Here is an 18,814-nt window from a genome sequence, read left to right as displayed (position 1 = left end):
GTGTTTACTCAACGTGGCTCACACTGGAACTGATCTGTACAGATTACTACTCAGTGCTATATACAGGTGTGGTCACTGCCGGTACTGCAGTATACATGAGCTGTAAAAGATAGTTCCCCCCCTTAAAGGTATATACATTACAGAAGGTACCTATTCTCTAACCATAGATACTCATTCACCAGGCCTACTGACTAAGAAGGCCTTACTTAGGCATCCACACAACTTGAGGGTGTGCAAGAAGGAAAGGAAGTGGAAGAGGAGAGCCAGTAGCCAGAACAAGGAAAACACAACTGACAGCCCAAAACTTTCAATAAATAAAGGTTGACTCATCAAATAAAGTCACTTCACATCTATCTGTTAGACTATTCCCACACACCCTGACAAAGCCCCTTGCTTTCCAAAAATTCTATTTGGTCAATGGTCTTCCCAATGTTTACGAACATACGAATTAGGAGCAGGAGTAGGCCACTCATCCCCTCGAGCCTGCTCCACCATTCAATAAGATCATTGCTGATCTGATTACTCCACATTCCCACCTACCCCCGATAACCTTTCACCTCCTTGCTTATCAAGAATCTATCTACCACTGCCTTAAAAGTATTCAAAGACTCTGATTCCACTGCCCTCTGAAGAAGAGAGTTCCAAAGACTCACGACCCTCTGAGAAAAAATGTCTCCTCATCCCTGTCTTAAATGGGCGACCCCTTATTTTTAAACAGTGACCCCTAGTTCTAGATTCTCCCACAAGAGGAAACATCTTCTCCACATCCACCCTGTCAAGACCCCTCAGGATCTTATATGTTTCAATCAAGTCACCTCTTACTCTTCTAAACTCCAGTGGATACAAGCCTAGCCTGTCCAACCTTTCCTCATAAGACAACCCGCCCATTCCAGGTATTAGTCTAGTAAACCTTCTCTGAATTACTTCCAAGGCATTTACATCCTTCCTTAAATAAGGAGACCAATACTGTACACAGTACTCCAGATGTGGTCTCACCAATGCCCTGTATAACTGAAGCATAACCTCCCTACTTTTGTATTCAATTCCCCTTGCAATAAACAATAACATTCTATTAGCTTTCCTAATTACTTGCTGTACCTGCATACTAACCTTTTGCGATTCATGCACTAGAACACCCAGATCCCTCTGCATCTCGGAGCTCTGCAATCTCTCACCATTTAGATAATATGCTTCTTTTTTATTCTTCCTGCCAAAATGGACAATTTCACATTTTCCCACATTATACTCTATCTGCCAGATCTTTGCCCACTCACTTAACCTATCTATATCCCTTTGTAGCCTCCTTATGTCCTCTTCACAATTTACTTTTAGCTGGAGGGAATTGAGGATGGTGGACAAGCAGTCTGACAGCACAGGCAATGGAGGGGTCCAGAGCTGGGTGACATCATCCGATGCAAAACAAGCAGACTAGAAAAGACAGGAATTTTGGTGAGAGAGAGCTTTCTTCAGTAACTGAAAGTGATATACCTAACCTGAAAAAGATTGATGTTCACACTGCTGAAACAATATTGCCTTGGCAAGTGCAGAAAAATATGTTAAGGGTCACCCTTGGCTCATGGTAGAATTCTTTCCTCTAAATCAGAATTTCATGGGTTCAAGCCCCACTCCAGAGATTTTAGCATATAATCTAGGCTGATGCCTCAATACAGTACTGAAGGAGAACTGTATTGTCAGAGGTACCAACTTTCTGATGAGACATTAAACCAGGTGGGTGCAAAATATCCCATGACCCTATTTGCAGATGAGCAGGAAAGTTCTTCTGATGTCCTGGTCAACATTTATTCTCAACGAACACCACCAAAAACAGATTATTTTGTCATTTATCTCATTGCTGTTTGTGGGTCCACTTCATGCTGATTGAAAATTGGCTGCTGCATTTACCTACATTACAACATAGAATCATAGAAATTTACAGCACAGAAGGAGGCCATTTGGCCCATCGTGTCTGTGCTGGCCGAAAAGGAGCTATCCAGCCTAATCCCACTTCAAGCTCTTGGTCCGTAGCCCTGTGGGTTACGGCACTTCAAGTGCAGATCCAAGTATTTTTTAAATGCAATGAGGGTTTCTGCCTCTACCACCCTTTCAGGCAGTGAGCTCCAGACCCCCACTACCTTCTGGGTGAAAAAAGGTTCTCCTCAACTCCCCCCTAATCCTTCTACCAATTACTTTAAATCTATGCCTCCTGGTTATTGACCTCTCTGCTAAGGGAAATAGGTCCTTCCTATCTACAATTTCTAGGCCCCTCATAATTTTATACACCTCAATTAAGTTTCCCCTCAGCCATTGGTTATGAAGCACATTGGGGTATCCTGAGATTGTGAAAGGTGCTATAGAAATGCAAGTTCTTTCTTTGAATATCATTGTTGGCACTTTCTCCAATATGAACTATGGGTTACACTATACACTGTATTGATGTACAATACACTGTGCTGACAGCATTCTATGCTCTGATGGCAACACAGTATATCGGAATATTCGCCAGGTTGCTCACAGCGGTGTCCTGGAGATTAATCTTTAATTCCTGGAGACTCCAGGACAATTTTGGAGGCTTAGCAAACCTAAAGCGTACAGGCAGCGAATCAGGTCTGCAGTCATGCACACCCAATTTCCCAACCTATGATTTCAGCTCAAAGATTAAGGTCTCACATTTGTGTATGGGTTGGGGGTGCTTGGCCTTCTTGCTTACATGGTTTGATTTTTTGTGTATATGGGTAACTTGCACTGTTTGTGTTTGGGGGGCTTATGGTTCTGCATAATCATTTGGCGCTCCCTGGACATTCCTTGGTCTAACTAAATCCTGAGAGAATATAATGGGCCAGAAATTCGTGAACGGGGCTTGCCGCGCGTGCAAGCCCCGTATATGCACTTACCCGACGCTCCTGCCGATCACCTCCAGGGACGCCTGGAATTGGTGTTTCAAAAAGAAGAATCCCGGGCAGCGTATGACGTCACGCCGCCCAGGAGTGCAGCCAGCGCGAAGCCTGGAGCGTGCAGTGCAAGTGAGACACGCCCCTTAAGGTCTCATTGTAGTAGGACACGCCCCCAATCTCTCCAAGCAGCTGCAGAGGACTTTGTAGTTACACAGCTGCAGGGAAAGTAAGTTATCTGCTATTTTATGAATGTTTTGTGAACTTTTATAAAATTTTAAAAACGTTTACATTATTTTGAAGAATCTGAAGTAGTTTTAAACAGAATTAAAGCAATTTAAAGACTTTTAAAAGCCCTAAAAGAATTTTTTTAATTCCATGTATTTATTTAGCAATGTCGTCGTCATACGTGTCTTCACACTGTTCCCTTTGGGGAACTGTATGAAGTGGTGGAAGGATTTATGGCCATGATTAATGCTCATTCCGTGACCGTAACCATCTTTGAACCAGCCATTAGGGCGGTTAGTCCTATGGCGGGAGGGTTTTACGGGCTCCCACAAGCTATACAAGGAGGGGGGGCCACCCACACCCACGGACGCAAATATCCCACTGGATGTCAACCCAGAATTTAGAGCCGGAGCTCCGACTCCACTTGCCGGGACTGTCTGGAGCGGGGTTCGAAACCCTACCCTGATCTGGCCCAGCGGCGGGGATCCTACCGCTATGCCAAAGGCCCAATCCGATTAGCAACGTGAAATGGCTGGAACGAGCACAATTCACGGCATTAAAAGAACTCACAATTGAACTGATGATGACCTCAGCAATCTCCTCAAGGAGGTGGAGGCGCAGCGCCTGCTCATCATTGGTAATGAGAAGTCAAAGGCGCCGCAAAAAGGGCAGATGATAGCTTGGTCTTTCAAGTGGCAGCATAGGGCTCCAGTCACGGGGAGGGAAAAGGCGCAGGAAACGTATGGGTGTCACCTTTTGTGCGGAGTGGGCCTTTTGCGTAGCAGTAAGCATCCCCGCCGCTGGGCCAGAAGGAGTAGGGTTTCGAACCCCACTCCAGACAGTCCCGGCAAGTGGAGTCGGAGCTCCAACTATAAATTCTGGGTGGACATCCAGCGGGATACTTGTGTCCGTGGGTGTGGGTGGCCCCCCCCCCCCCCTCAGATGGGTTGTGGGAGCCCGTAAAACCCTCACGCCATAGGACTAACCACCCTAATGGCTGGTTCAAAGATGGTTACGGTCACGGAATGAGCGTTAATCACGGCCATAAATCCTTCCACCACTTCATACAGTTCCCGAAAGGGAACAGTGTGAGGATATGTACGACGATGACCTCTTGCGCAATGCACCTCCTTGGACCCTCAGTCGCAGATGCGAGGGGGCAAATCGTGCAATTGTTAAATTTTTCATTTTTTTTACATGTAAAATGTTGGCCCAGTAATTCCCTTCCAAATGCGCGAGTACGGTCGGGGTACTTACGCGTCTGGCCGGAGGAAATGCCGGTTTTCAGCATGCACAGCGCATGCGGGGAAAACCGGCATTTCCTGTCCTCTGAACGAAGGGGTTCAGAGGCAAAACGCGTGCGCAGTAAAATTCGCCGCTTTCATTCATGATTTCAGTGAGGTCAAGTCCTTACAACTTACACATGAAAAAAGCATGGGTACAGTTGCTCCAGAGGCTGCGGAGGAAGATATTTCTTATCGTGGAGCTTCTGAAAGTATGTATGTCTGTACATATTCCTTTGCGTGTTATGTATATATTCCTTTACTTATGTGTATGAATGTATTATTTAATTATGACTTTCAGAGAAAGTAACTTATTGGAAAATCATAATTAAAAACATACATTCATACACATTAGTAAAGGAATATAAAACATACATACATATACGTAAAGGAATATATGCGGACATACATACATAATTACTTATTACTGATGAAAAGTTTCTTTCTTAAAAGTGCTGGAAATGTTACATTACTCATTTTAGAACACTCATTTTCACATTCCATTCACACAGCCACAATTGCTCCTTCTACCTACCGTTCTGAAAACCCGTTTAAAAAAAAAAAAAAATTTAAACTTTAAAACTTACTTAAAATTTCTTAAAATAACTTCCCTCCCTTTCCCAAACAAAAATATTGCCTTTCAGAAGCTCCACGATAAAATATATCTTCCTCCGCAGCCTTGGAACAACTTTACACCTGCTTTTTTCAAGTGTAACTTGTAAGGACTTACCCTCACTGAATCCATGAATGAAATCTACGAAGTTCACTGCGCAAGCGCTGCCTGTGCAGTCGCACGCGCTGTGCCTATGAACCCCTTCGTTCCGAGGTCTGGAAATGCCGGCGTTCCCCGCATGCGCTGTTCATGCTGAACGCCGGCATTTCCAACGGCCAGATGCGTGAGTACCCCGACCGTACTCACGCCTTTGGTCACGAATTTCTGGCCCAATATAAACTGTAACTAAATTTAACATGGCCGTCAGACCCTTAATGACCTAGACTTGGGTATACAGGGCTTTATTTCAAAGTTTGTAGATGATACTCGAAAATGTAGTAAACAATGAGGAGGATAGTAACACACTTCAAGAGGACATAGACAGTCTGGTGAAATGGGCAGACACATGGCAGATGAAATTAACACAGAGAAGTGTGAAGTGATGCATTTTGGTAAGAAGAATGAGGAGAGGCAATATAAACTAAATGGTACAATTTTAAAGGGGTTACAGAAACAGAGAGATTGGGGGTGTACGTACACAAGTCTTTGAAGGTGGCAGGACAAGTTGAGAAAGCTGTTAAAAAGGCATAGGGGATCCTTGGCTTTATTAATAAAGGAATAAAGTACAAAAGCAAGGAAGTTATGCTAAACCTCTATAAAACACTGGTTAGGCTTCAGCTGGAGTATTGCGTCCAATTCTGAGCACCACACTTTAGGAAGGATGTCATGGCCTTAGAGGGGACAGAGGAGATTTACTACAATTATACCAGGGACTTCAGTTATGTGGAGAGACTGGAGAAGCTGGGATTGTTCTCCTTAGAGCAGAGAAGGTTAAGGGGAGATTTAATAGAGGTATTTAATAGAGGTATTCAAAATCATGAATGGTTTTCATACAGTAAATAAGGAGAAACTGTTTCCACTGGCAGGAGGGTCGATAATCAGAGGACACAGATTTAAGGTACTCGGCAAAAGAGCCAGAGGGGAGATGAGGAGAACTTTATTTACGCAGTGAGTTGTTGTGACCTGGAATGCATTGCCTGAAAGGGTGGTGGAAGCAGATTCAATAGTAACTTTCAAAAGGGAACTGGATAAATACTTGAAGGGGAAAATATTTGCAGGGCTATGGGGAAAGAGCAGGAGATTGGGACATAAGAAAAAGGAGCAGGAGTAGGCCATTTGGCCCTTCGAGCCTGCTCCACCATTCAATAAGATCGTGGCTAATCTTCTATCTCATCTCCACATTCCTGCACTATCCCTATATCCCTTGATTCCCTTAATATTCAAAAATCTTTCGATCTCTGTCTTGAATATACTCAACAACCACAGCCCTCTGGGGTAGAGAATTCTAAAGTTTTACCACCCTCTGAGTGAAGAAATTTCTCCTCATCTCAGTCCTAAATGGCCGACCCCTTATTCTGAGACAGTGACCCCTGGTTCTAGACTCCCCAGCCAGGGGAAACATCCTCCCTGCATCCAACCTGTCAAGTCCTGTAAGAATTTTGAAAGTTTCAATGAGATCACCTCTCATTCTTCTAAACTCTAGCGAATATAGGCCTAGTCTACTCAATCTCTCCTCATAGGATAATCCCCCCATCCCAGGAACCAGTCTGGTGAACCTTTGTTGCACTCCCTCTATGGCAAGTATATTCTTCCTTAGGTAAGGAGACCAAAACTGTACACAATGCTCCAGGTGTGGTCTCACCAGGGCCCTATATAATTCACAGAAATCACAGAAACCCCACAGTGCAGATAAAGGCCATTTCGGCCCATCGAGCCTGCACCGACACATATCCCACCCGATCCCCATAACCCCTACACCAACACATATCCCACCCTATCCCCGTAACCCCATGTATTTAATCCCCCTAACACTAAGGGTCAATTTATCATAGCCAATCATCCTAACCTGCACATCTTTGGACATTGCAGTAAGACATCTTTACTCTTATACACAAATCCTCTTGTAATAAAGGCCAACATACCATTTGCTTTCCTAATTGCTTGCTGTACCTGCATGTTAACTTTCAGTGATTCTTGTACAAGGACACCCAGGTCTCTCTGAACACCAACATTTCCCAATCTCTCACCATTTAAAAAATACTCTGTTTTTCTATTTTTCCTACCAAAGTGGATAACTTCACATTTTTCCATATTATATTCCATTTGCCATGTTCTTGCCCACTCACTTAGCCTGTCTATATCCCCTTGAAGCCTCTTTGCATCCTCCTCACAACTTACATTCCCACCCAGCTTTGTATCATCAGCAAATTTGGATAATTTACATTTGGTCCTCTCATCCAAATCATTGATGTAGATTGTGAATAGCTGAGGTCCAAGCTGTACCTGACTAGTTACAGCCTGCCAACCCGAAAATGACCCATTTATTCCTACTCTCTGTTTTCTGTCCATTAACCAATCCTCAATCCATGCTAGTATATTACCCCCAATCACATGAGCCCTAATTTTGTTTAATAACCTCTTGTGTGGCACCTTATCGAATGCCTTCTGAAAATCAAAATACACCACATCCACTGGTTCCCCCTTATCTATTCTGCTAGTTACAACCTCAAAAAACTCTAACAGATTTGTCAAACACGATTTCCCTTTCATAAATCCGTGTTGACTCTGCCCAATCCTATTATTATTTTCTAAGTGCCCTGTTACCACGTCCTTAATAATAGATTCTAGCATTTTCGCTACTACAGGTACTGATGTCAGGCTAACTGGTCTGTAGTTCCCTGTTTTCTCTCTCCCTCCTTTCTTAAATAGTAGGCTTACATTTGCTACCTTCCAATCTGCGGGAACCGTTCTAGAATCTATGGAATTTTGGAAAATGACAACCAATACATCCATTGGGCTGGATTTTGTCAATGGCGAGCTTTTGGAGGCGGGACTCCCACTTGTTGGGTTTTAGTCCCGCCTCCATCGACTTGTGGTCAACCCACGCTATTTTCCCTTGATTGACCTTGTTAAGTCCGTCCAGTGGGCTTAGCAGGCTAATTAAGGGAAAGCCAGTTACAGGTGACATCAGCGAGTGCCGTTTAATCTGTCAGGAGCTTTTGACAGGTGAAATGTCATCGTTTGACAGCTCTGTGAAGCTGTCAAACACTGACAATCTGTCTTCTAAGTTGTGTCTTTACTCAAGACACTATTAGAAAGCCTTCCTGACCAGAAAGCAGAAGGCTGCAGCTTTTGACAGTTCAGCGGTCATTCTGCTTTCTGTGCCAGTGAGCTGAGGGACTCCCGAGACCTGAAGGGAGGAAGCCTGCAGGAAGAAGTAAAGGTAAGTAAAACTTATTAAAACACTTTACACACACCTCACACACTTACCTCTGCACACATGCACCCATTACTCACCTGCACACCGGACATCTCGGCCCCTCCGACCCCCAGAGACCGACGGCCCACCTCGCTGACCCTGGCGAGATTCGGAACTGTCGGGAAACCCACACTTCAGGGCTCAGAATAGGGATTAGCCAAAAAACTGCCTGTTAACTACCTGTTAACAGGCAGTTAATTGGCATTAATCCCCTTCCTGCCTCGAGGAGGCGGGACCCGATGCGGGTCGGCTACCCACCTCCTGGCAAGATGGCATGGAAGTGGGTTGGGCACCTGCCCCAAATTCTGCCATTTTCCCAGCAGTCCCGCCTCCAAACCCACCTCCCCAGGGCTGATCTTAGGCTCAAAGCCACTTCCCTGCCCGCTCCCCATAACCCTTCACTCCCTTATCTTGCAAAAATCTGTCTATCTCCACCTTAAATGTATTTAATAACCCAGCCTCCACGGCTCTCTGGGGCAGAGAATTCCACAGATTTACGACCCTCTGAGAGAATTCCTCCTAATCTCCGTTCTAAAAGGAAACTATGCCCGAGTTCTAGATTTCCCTACAAGAGGAAACATCCTCACTGCATCTACCTTGTCGAGCCCCCTCAGTATCTTATATATTTCAATAAGATCACCTCTCATCCTTCTAAATTCCAATGAGTATAGGCCCAACCTGCTCAACCTTTCTTCATAAGTCAACCCCCTCATCTCTGGAATTAACCTAGTGAATCGTCTCTGAACTGCCTCCAATGCAAATATATCCGTCCTTAAATAAGGAGACCAAAACTGTACGCAGTACTCAAGGTGTGGTCTCACCAATACCCTGTACAGTTGTAGCAGGACTTCCCTGCTTTTATACTCCAACCCCCTTGCAATAAAGGCCAACATTCCATTTGCCTTTTTGATTACTTGCTGTACCTGCATGCTAACTTTTTGTGATTCATGCACAAGGACCCCCAGGTCCCTCTGAACTGTAGCATTTTGTAATCTCTCTCAATTTAAATTGAATGTATATTTGTTGTAAATTATGTATTAATTCTTTAAATGCTAGCCATTGCTTCTCTACCGTCATACCTTTTAATGTAGTTTCCCAATCTACCTTAGCCAACTCGCTTCTCATACCTACATAGTTTGCTTTGTTTAGATTTAAGACCCTAGTTTTGGATTTAACTAAATCTCTTTGAAACTCAATATAAAATTCTATCATATTATGGTCACTCTTCCCTAAAGGCCCCTTTAGTACAAGGTTATTAATGAACCCTTTCTCATTGCACATTATTAGATCTGAAATAGCCTGTTCTCTAGTTAGTTCCTCAACATACTGATGTAGAAAACTATCTTGTATACATTCCATTAATTCGTCTTCCACACTATTGCTGCAAATTTGGTTTGCCCAGTCTATATGTAGATTAAAGTCCCCCATGATTACTGTATTACCCTTGTTACATGCGCCTCTAATTTCCCGATTTATACTCTGCCCTACATTACAACTACTGTTTGGGGGCTTAGAAACAACTCCCACCAATGTTTTCTGCCCCTCACCCAAACTGATTCTACTTCTTGATTTTCGGAGCAAAGATCCTTTCTCTCTACTGTCTTTATCCCATCCTTTATTATCAGGGCTACCCCGCCTTCTTTTCCATTTTGCCTGTCTCTTCTAAAAGTTAAGTATCCTGTACTATTTAGTTCCCAACCTTGGCCACTTTGCAACCACGTCTCCGTTAAGGCTATTAGATCAAACCTGTTAAGTCCTTGCAGGCTCCGTGCGTACCAGGCAGCTAAGTGTCCTTTGCTGCTTGGCGCGCTCGGCTCATTAAGAAAAAAGCATTTCACTGACTGGATTTCACTTGTTGTATTTGGTTATGTGACAAATAAAATTGGAAAAAAAAATTAATTTCTATCTGCACTATTAATTCTTATTTTGTTGCGAATGCCTCGCGCATTCAGACTAATTGGATAACTCCTTCAAAGAGCCGGCACAGGCACAATGGGCCGAATGGCCTCCTTCTGTGCTGTAAGATTCTTTGATCAGGCCGTAACTTTGGAGAAACTCCCATGAAAACGACACAAAGGGTCTTTTTCGGCGGCCCGCCCGTGGAACCTGCTGCTTTCGTTGCTAGGAGGCGCGCGATGGGAACCCGGAGCGGTTGAGCGGGACGGTGCGCGCGCACGCGCAGTTAACAGAGTTGTTCTCGAGCTGCTTTGAAACTGCGCGCGCGCGAAATTCAAACAGGGCGCGCGGGCGGCGGCGGGCCGGGTTGGTGAGTTTAAAACACGCCTGAGGTTTTGGGGCGGGGACTTTAAGAAGGTAAAAGTTATCGTCTTCTGATTTTTGTGTGTGTTAGTTGTTTGCGGGACTGTAGCAGCTTTTTAATTATATTCTGGGAATGACGGGAGTTTAAAAATAAAGCGGTTTAACTTGGCAGCTGCAAGACCGGCCTCCTGTCGCTGCATCAAATTTTCAGAACCTGGAGGACGATTCGGCGGTGTTACACTCTCGGGAGGAACCATGTTCTGCCGTTTTTCTAAAGTAACGTGCAATTCCCCACCCTCACCAATCATCACATCGAGCTGGGCAGGGGTGGTTTCAGCTCCTGGTCCGGGGCCTTCACCATTGCTGGAACCAAAACACACAATTCTGCAAATGAGCAGTCTGTAAAGCGAAAAGGCAGGTGACGGATTCAGGTGCACTCTTTTGGTAATGCTGTAAACAAATAAACTGTAACTTAAAACATTAAAGGAAACTTAATAAATTAAATTAAATTACAATTCTATTGCCGGGGGTGGTGATGTACTCCAGTCCCTGCGGTGCTCACCGGTCGCAGAAGACCGCTTGCTCCATCTCCAGGGCCACCCGGGCACGAACGTGGCCGTGGAGGGGAGGCGTGCAGTTGGGCCGAACGACCGCCCTCTGCCTGGACCAGTTGATGGCCACTTTGGCCAGGCCCAGGAGCAGTCCCACAAGGAGGTTCCCCCGTTCTGCTAGCTCCCCTCTGCACCGGTGACCAAAGATCAGGTACGTGGGACTGAAGTGCAGCCAAAAATCGAGGAGCAACCCCTTCAAATAATGGAATAGGGGCTGCAACATCTCGCATTCTATATATACATGGAACACGGACTCCTCCAGGCCACAGAAAAGGCAGGCAGCCTGGGAGTCTGTGAACCTACTTAAAACTTTATTGCACAGGACTGCTCCGTGCAACACCCTACGATTCAGGTGTACTCTTTTTGATTGGGTGCTTAAACAAATAGACTGTAACTAAACATTAAAGGAAACTTAACTTAAATTAAAATTTGATTGGCTGGAGTGATGATGCACTCCAGTCCCCGCGGCGCCCACCGGTCGCGGAAGGCCTCAAGCGTGCAGGCGGACACCACGTACTCCATCTCCAGGGCCACCCGGGCGCGAACATGGCCGTTGAAGAGAGGCAGGCAGTCGGGCCGAACGACACCCCTTGACCGCCCGCTGCCTGGACCTCTGGTGGGGAATCCAGAACAAAAGGGCATTATCTTAAAATTAGACCTGGCCATTTAGGAGTGAAATCAGGAAGCATTTTTTTACATTAAGAATAGTAGAAATGTGGAACACTCTCAAAGGCTGCGGATGCTGGATTAATTGAAATTTTCAATACTGAGATCAATAGATCTTTGCTGGCTATGAAGGGAAATTGAGAAAATGCAGGTAAATGAGTTGAGGTACAGATCAGCCATGATCTAATTGAATGGCAGAAAAAGCTTGAGGGATTGAATGGCCACCTCCTGTTTCTATGTCTCAGATGGCCAACAATTATTTACACCCATTGCATTGAGGACTAGTCTATTCGTGGCAAAAGAATCAGGCGACATGTGGAAAAACTTTATGCAATGAGTGGTTAGGATTTGGCATGCACTGCCTGACAGGGTGGTGGATGCAGATTCAATAGTAGCCTTCAAAAGGGAATTGGATAAATACTTGAAGGAGCGAAAATTGCAGGGATACGGGGAAAGAGCAGGGGATTGGGACTAACTGAATTGCTCTTCGAAAGAGCCAGCGCAGACTCTGGGCCAAATGACCTCCTTCTGTGCTGTACTATTATAATTCTATGTGGACACCGCCACTCACCTTCCTGGGGTCAGAATTAACAAAAAGGGAAAAAACACATGTTTGGGGAAAGGATTGCAAGGTGAATGCCTGGGACGTGTAGCAGTAAACTAAAATGCAGATGAAACGTTTTCATAATTAGAAGTTGTCTGGATAGAAAGATAATTCCAAAAACACAGAAGTGACAGCTTGTGATTTATTACATTTTGAGGAGAGAAGTGAATTTGAGTGATGCAACTTGAATTTGCTTTGACTGTTACTTTATTTCTCAGACAACCAATGTATAAAGTAACTTAGGAATTCACATATGGTAGTCACGCCAACTTGTTCTCAGTCCATCTTCCAATAGATTGGGGCAATGCATGTCCAAAAGACTCAACCTAAGATGCTTTGACTGCTTACAGGAGTGACCAGCACTGCTGTACCCAAGAGAAAATCTAAGTCGCACTTGAAATTTGTAACTGACTGATGGATATGCTGGTGGTCAGTGCTTTGGGGCCCAGTTGACAAAAATCTGCTCTGACTAGGCCCTTCTCCCCTCTGTGTCACTCCTAGCTGCTGTTGAAAATGTTTGTTTGCTGTGTGCTATAAGCAGGAAATGCTACCTACAGTGGCTGGAATTACTTATTAACAGCAGTGCTTGGATAGGAGCGGTGCTGAAGAGGAGAAAGAAGCAAAGAAACAGAAGATAGGAGTAGGCCATTCGGCCCCTTGAGCCTGCTCTGCCGTTTAATGAGATCATGGCTGATCATCCAAATTCAGTACCCTGTCCCTGTCTACTCTCCATATCCCTTTAGCCTTAAGAAATATATCTAACTCCTTCTTGAATATATTTAATGAATTGGCCTCAACTGCCTTTTGTGGTAGAGAATTCCACAGGTTCACCACTCTCTGGGTGAAGAAATTCCTCCTCATCTCTGTCCTAAATGGCTTACCCCTTATCCTTAGACTGTGACCCCTGGTTCTGGACTCCCCTGTCATCGGGAACATCCTTCCTGCATCTAGTCTGTCGAGTCCTGTTAGAATTTTATAAGATTCAATGAGATCCCCTCTCATTCTTCTAAACTCCAGCGAATATAAGCCCAATCGACCCAATCTCTCCTCATATGTCATTCCTGCCATCCCAGCTATCAGTCTGGTGAATCCTCGCTGCGCTCCCTCCATGGCAAGAACATCCTTCCTCAGAAGAGGAAGGATGAAATAGAACGCAGTGAAGATAAGGGGACAAAATGGATGGTTATGGACAAGAGGAAATGGGGTAATAGTGGGAAGGGAGAAATGGGTGACAGTAAAGGGGAGTGAGAAGCAGGTGCAGTGCTTTGGGGTGGGGAGGAAAGAGAGTGCCAGCATTAACTGAGGAAGGAGAATAGTGCCAGCATAAACAGGGGGTTGTTGGAAGAAGAGCACCAGGTTGAATTGGAGGATGAGTGCCAGCATGAACGAAAAAGGGTGTAGGCAGAGAGAATGCCTCCAGGAAAGGGTGTTGAGTCAGATGGATAAGGGTCTGTGAACTGAGTCTAGAGGAGTAGAGTGTCTCTGAGCTAAGGCAAGGAGGGGTTGTTATGGGAGAGTAAATTTTGAAGTAGCTTTTGGGGACGCAGTTGATCTTGCTGGTCTGTTAAATCCTTATCTTTCATTTGTGAAGTACAAAAATGTATAAAGTGACGGCAGCTTTCATGGTTATAAGGAATTTGTAGGTGCAGAACTGCACATTACTACCCCATATTAGAGCATTCATGAGAGGCCTTCAAGTAAGATGGGGGAGAAATTGGGTAAGTAGCGCCACTTGTTAGCGCCTAAAGAGGCAGGCAGTGGCTGTAGCGCCACTGGCTGCACCTCCCGCGATATTGAGTTGGGGCGATAATGGTGGTGTTAGTCTTTTGCGCTGCGCCGCCACCGATGACGTCATCGGTGTGCGCAGCGGCCCGTTCGCGATATTTGGTAGCGAACGCCGCACTTGCGCCGTTCGCTACCCGCACCCGGTTCACGGGGCCTTACTGTGCCGGCAGTGGCGCAAGTTAAGGTGGAGGTGCGGGGCGGACGCCTTTTTTGGCGGCCGCCTGCCAGCACCTCCGTCCCCGGCCTCCTAACCGCCCCCCCTGCGCGGCATTGCTGGCTGTTTCCCGAGAGCCCGGCACTTCTCCTTGGTGCCGGGCTCGTTTGCCGGCACTCGCGATCGGGGTTCGCGCTGTTGCAGGCCCCTCCCCCTTAACAGTGGGAGGAAGTACGGCAGTGTGCCGTGCCGCAGCGTGTGGTGCTGCGGCACGTTGCGCTGCGATATTCAATTTCAGCGCCCTAAGAGGGACGCGGAGCGCCTCGAGCCTCGCCCCGTGTCCCTCGAGGGGCAATGAAACGAAATATCGGACGATCGCTGAAGCCGCGAACGCTGCGCTAAATCCTGCGCTCAGGCGACTTTTGCGCCACTTTGGCGCCCCAACCCAATTTCTAGGCCTATGGCTTTTGACAAAAGGAAAATTATTTCTGTTGAGGAATTACTTTGTGTAGCCCTGAAGCAGAATTCTAATAAACTTAAATGAATACTTCATTATATAGTACTCAGTATTCTGCTGATTTAAATTGATATTTGAGTGTTTTTGAAAAAAAAACTTGGTGGTTGAATCCCTAAGTGCAGATGGCAGCCTAACCATAACTTTCCTGTGGTTACAAACCAAATAATTCTAGGCCTAAACTCTCTGGAGGTTAGAAAAATGAGAGGTTATCTCATTCATACACAAGATTCTGAGAGGGCTTGACAGGGTAATCGCTGAGAGGCTGTTTCTCCTGGCGGGAGAGTCAAAACTAAGGGGCATAGTCTCAGGATAAGGGGTTGGCCATTTAGGACTGAGATGAGAAATTTCTTCACTGAGGGTTGTGAATTTTTGGAATTTTCTACTCCAGAGGGCGCTGGATGCTCAGTCGTTGAGTATATTCAAGGCTGAGATCGCTAGATTTTTGAACACAAAAGGGAATCAAGGGATATGGGGATCGGGCGGGAAAGTGGAGTTGAGGTTAAAGATCGGCCATGATTTTATTGAAAGACGGAACAGGCTCGAGGGGCCATATGACCTACTCCTGCTCCTATTTCTTATGTTCTATATTGTGGCGGAGCCACTGAATAACTCTGGGCAACTGTATATAATTCCCTTTTAACGATGTTCTAACACCAGCCTAAGCCTGTACCATGGTGTTAGACATTACTTTGTTTTGTATATAGTGTTTTGTATGTACGGGGCGTGGCCCCTTTAAGAGCGCGGGAAAACGCGATGACGTCACGTCGCAAACCACGTGACTGCCCAAGCAGTCCTCGTAGAATCTCCATCTTGTTAAGACCTGTTTTCGTGGTTCTCCTGTACCGATCTCAACAAACTGTTTGAACTAATTTAGTCTTACATTAAAGACCTGTTTGATTGATCTCCTGAGTCGACCTCAGTTATTAGTTAGGAATTCGTCAATTCCTACATTGGTGACCTCATTTTTTTGTGAATGTTTTTCGCAAAAAGGACACAACATGGAGGCCAACGCCGTTTCGCTGAAGCTACCGCAGTTCTGGGAGCAGCAAGCGACCTCGTGGTTCATTCAGGTCGAGGCCCAGTTCGCCCTGAGGGACATCGTTGCGGATCAGACCAAATATCTCCGAAATAACAACAGAAAAACCTGGCAAGCTGGTGGTCGCAAAAGCGGAGTTCGCGACCATGGAACGGTTAGGGATTATTCGCCGGTCGAATAGTCCCTGGTCTTCACCCCTCCACATCGTCCCGAAGCCTGGCGGCCGATGGCGGCCATGCGGCGACTATCGACGCCTAAACGACGCTACCACTCCTGATCGGTACCCGATTCCCCAAATCCAGGATTTCTCCGCCCATTTGGCAGGGAACACTGTCTTCTCGAAAGTCGACCTCGTCCGGGGCTACCACCAGGTCCCAGTTCATCCCCAAGACGTCCAGAAGACCGCAGTCATCACCCCATTCGGCCTTTTCGAGTTTTTACGAATGCCGTTTGGGTTAAAGAACGCCGCCCAGGCTTTCCAACGCCTGATGGACTCCATGCTGTGGGACCTCAAGTTCCTCTTCGTCTACCTGGACGATATTCTCATTGCCAGTCCCACTAAAGAAGAACATATCTGTCACCTATGCACCCTTTTTCGACGTCTCAGCCAACACGGCCTGATTATCAACCCGGCCAAGTGTCAGTTTGGTCTTCACCAAATTGATTTCCTGGGGCATCGCATCACTTCAGAGGGAGCGGTTCCTTTACAAGCGAAGGTAGAGGCGGTGACATCTTTTCCACGCCCGCAAAACATTAAGGCCCTGCAGGAATTCCTAGGCATGGTAAACTTTTACCACCGTTTCGTGCCTAAGGCAGCACTACTCATGCAGCCCCTGTACGAGGCCCTCAAGGGCAAGGCTGGCAAGAATACGGTAGATTGGATGGATGACGTGGCCCGGGCGTTCGCCGACACCAAAAGCGCCTTGGCCAACGCGACTATGCTGGCGCACCCGCTGCCAGGAGCCACCATCGCCCTCACCACCGACGCGTCAGACTACGCAATCGGCGCCGTGCAAGAGCAGTGGGTGAACGGGACGTGGCAGCCGTTGGCATTCTTCAGCCGTCAACTACGGCGGAACGAGAGAGCATATAGCACGTTTGACCGGGAGTTGCTCGCCCTTTTTCTGGCCATCCGCCATTTTCGCTTCCTCCTGGAAGGACGTCCCTTCACCGCTTTTGTGGACCATAAGCCGCTCACCTTCGCCATGGGCAAGACCGCCGAACCGTGGCCATCCCGACAGCAACGTCAACTGACCTACATATCTGAATTCACCACGGATATACAGCACGTGGTCGGTAAGGACAACCTGGTGGCCGACTGCCTCTCCCGTGCGACCGTCAATACGGTTCATTTAGGCATCGATTACGCCCTCATGGCAGCGGATCAAGCCTCAGACCCAGAAGTCCGAGCCTACAGAACGACCGTCACTGGCCTCCAGTTGGCCGACGTCAAGTTCCATTCAGCAGGTACCACGCTCTTGTGTGACGTCTCCGTACGGGACCCTCGCCCTGTCGTACCAGTTGTCTGGCGCCGTAAAGTGTTCGACGCCATACATGGGTTGTCACACCCAGGAATGAAGGCCTCTCAGAAGCTGATGTCAGCGAAATTCGTATGGCACGGCATGCACAAGGATGTCCGCGACTGGACCAACACCTGCGTGGTTTGCCAAAAGGCCAAAGTACAGCACCACATCAAAGCTCCGTTGGCCACCTTCACAGTTCCGGAGCGACGTTTTGACCATGTCAATGTGGACCTGGTGGGTCCACTCCCACCCTCCCATGGTTTTTCGTGGTTCTCCTGACCATGGTTGACCGCACCACCAGATGGCCGGAGGCGGTTCCCCTATCATCCACTACTTCGGCGGACGTGGCCAGGGCGTTCATTTCCACCTGGGTTGCCCGTTTCGGAGTGCCCGCAGATATTTCTTCAGACAGGGGACCGCAGTTTTCCTCCGAACTCTGGAATGCAATGGCCCAAGGACTCGGTGTCAAATTACATCGCACCACAGCCTACCACCCACAGGCGAATGGTCTCTGTGAACGTTTCCATCGGTCACTGAAAGCCGCCCTGAGGGCCAGCCTCCAGGACGCTGGATGGGCAGACAAGCTACCGTGGGTCTTGTTGGGCCTTCGCACGGCCCCCAAAGAAGACCTTCACTCTTCATCAGCGGAGCTGGTGTACGGTCAACCGCTGCGAGTCCATGGGGATTTCCTACCAGCATCGACGAAGCCTTGGTCCGCGTCTGACCAGCTTACTAGTCACCAGGAGGCAGCCAGATGTTTCGCGCCAGTGCCCACTTCGCACCACGGGCTGCAGAGTTCGCATGTTCCCACGGAGCTTCACAAGGCGGAATACGTCTTTATTCGCCACGATGCACATAGGGATCCACTCAAGGCCCCATACACTGGTCCCTTCCGCGTGTTGGAGGCAGGGGACAAAACCTTCACGGTAGATGTCGGTGGTAAACCAGACCACATTTCAGTCAATTGCTTAAAGCCAGCACACCTGGACCTCGACCGCCCCGTCGAGACAGCACAACCGCCGAGACGAGGTCGGCCATTCATCACCGTTACGGCAGACCAAGCGCAACCGCCCGCCAGCCGCCCAACAACCTCCACCTCAGGAGTACAGGAGTCGTTCCGACAGGCTCATCAGACCCCCTCACCGTTTGACTTTGTCCGTTAAAGCGAATTCTGGGGGGGCGCATGTGGCGGAGCCACTGAATGACTCTGGGCAACTGTATATAATTCC

General features: G+C 47.1%; 1 protein-coding gene across 3 annotated transcripts in view; it reads left to right on the top strand.

Annotated features, from left to right (window-relative positions):
• Positions 1-2,989: 2,989 nt before the first annotated feature.
• ska3 (spindle and kinetochore associated complex subunit 3) overlaps positions 2,990-18,814 on the top strand; it is a 42,598-nt gene continuing 26,773 nt past the window's right edge. The window contains exon 1 of one of the 3 annotated variants that reach the window (XM_085999173.1): positions 2,990-3,117. The gene's annotated coding sequence lies outside the window, so the exon portion shown is untranslated. Of the gene's footprint in view, positions 3,118-10,593; positions 10,744-18,814 lie in introns of those variants that run through there. The other 2 variants (XM_085999175.1, XM_085999174.1) reach the window with 2 other exon arrangements.

The sequence above is a fragment of the Somniosus microcephalus genome, chromosome 10, assembly GCF_052327205.1.
Source record: "Somniosus microcephalus isolate GS21.2 chromosome 10, FLI_Smic_1.0, whole genome shotgun sequence".
Lineage (NCBI taxonomy): Eukaryota > Metazoa > Chordata > Chondrichthyes > Squaliformes > Somniosidae > Somniosus > Somniosus microcephalus.
Note: the sequence above shows the minus strand (reverse complement) of the source record. Positions and strands in the feature narration are given on the sequence as shown.